This window comes from Vigna umbellata, chromosome 11 (assembly GCF_029865625.1).
Source record: "Vigna umbellata cultivar VRB3 chromosome 11, Vumbellata_1.0, whole genome shotgun sequence".
NCBI lineage: Eukaryota > Viridiplantae > Streptophyta > Magnoliopsida > Fabales > Fabaceae > Vigna > Vigna umbellata.
Genome location: NC_142175.1, coordinates 15,851,016 through 15,852,383, shown reverse-complemented (window position 1 = coordinate 15,852,383; position 1,368 = coordinate 15,851,016). Strand labels below are relative to the sequence as shown.

The following is a 1,368-nucleotide window of genomic DNA, read 5'->3' as shown; positions in this document are numbered from 1 at the left end:
GGGTAGGCAGAGGCTATATGACCATGTCCTAAACATTTAAAACATTAAATGTGACTTGGTCTAGAAGAAGATTTAGGTGGGGAAGAGGAATGGTTAGAAGAAAAATGAGAAAACGATTTGTTAGTGGGCTCCTTAGAAACATCCTTGTTTTTATCCTTTGATGATGAGGATTTGTAGAAAACATCTCTTGAAGATTTGGAAAATTTGTTTTGACAAGCTTCTTTTTTCAAGAGTTTATTCTCTACTTTCATGGCTCTATGAACCACTACATCTAAAGTCTCATCATCATGGAATTCAATTATATCTTGGATGTTGCTATTAAGTCCACTAATAAATCTAACTATTTTTGCATGATCATTTTCTTTAAGGTTAGTATGATGTAGGAGCACTTCGAGCTCGCGAGCATACTCCTCCACACTTCGTCTACCTTGAGTAAGCCATTGGAGCTTAATCAAGAGGTCCCTATGGTAGTATGGAGGTACGAAACGTTGGTACAAAATGTCCCTGCAATGTTCCCATGTACTCGCGGGTGAGGTCATGGTTAAGTATCTCCTATTTAGCCATTGTTTGGCGTATCCCTCTAAAGCTAAACAAGCTAACTTTACACGCAAAGGTCCATTTACACTATATAAATAAAAAATTTGGTCTACTTTAGCTATCCAATCTAAAAAAATAGACGGCTCGACTTCCCCTTTGAAAGTAGGCAAGTTCAACTTTGGTAGTGTAAGGCCTTGGTCCATAGCTTTATCTTCTTGATGCTTCTTTGGCGAGGGAAGGTATACATTTATGGTTCTAGCTTCTTGCTTCTTCTTGTAGGAACCATGATCATGACCATGAGATTGCTTCCCTTTAGCCTTTGTTTCCGCGTTTAACCGTTTGCTCATAGCATCAAGTTGATGTTGCATTTGTTGGAAGGCCTTCATCACATCAAACTTGCTAGAAGGGCTTCCATGGTTGCTATCTCCATGAGATGAAGCATGGCTGGAACCTGCAGACATGTTAAAAAAAAAAAACAGCAGCAAGCTACACACAAAACAGGTTAGAAACAACCAAAAATCAAGGCAAAGCAGCAGCCACAAAACAGCTCACGATTTCACTCAAAGAATGGAAGGAAACGACTCAAAACTCACAGCCAGTGTCTCAAAAAACAAGGAAAGGGCAGCACCCTTCTTTTAAGATAGTAAAATGTCTCACAAGTCCACTTTGAGAGCATCAACTCAAGTCCAAAGCAAATGGAAAGATGTACAATCCACTTTAATGCAAAGAAGCCAAATCAAGACAGCACATGGTAGAGGCCAAAGAAAGAATGAAAACTACAAGACAAATTATGAAAATGGAACCTAAAAAATCAAGAAACATGGCACAAAA

At 38.8% G+C, this 1,368-nt stretch overlaps 1 pseudogene; it reads right to left on the bottom strand.

Moving 5' to 3' along the window:
- Window positions 1-247: 247 nt before the first annotated feature.
- LOC148191038 (uncharacterized) lies at window positions 248-1,145 on the bottom strand (annotated as a pseudogene).
- Window positions 1,146-1,368: the final 223 nt, after the last annotated feature.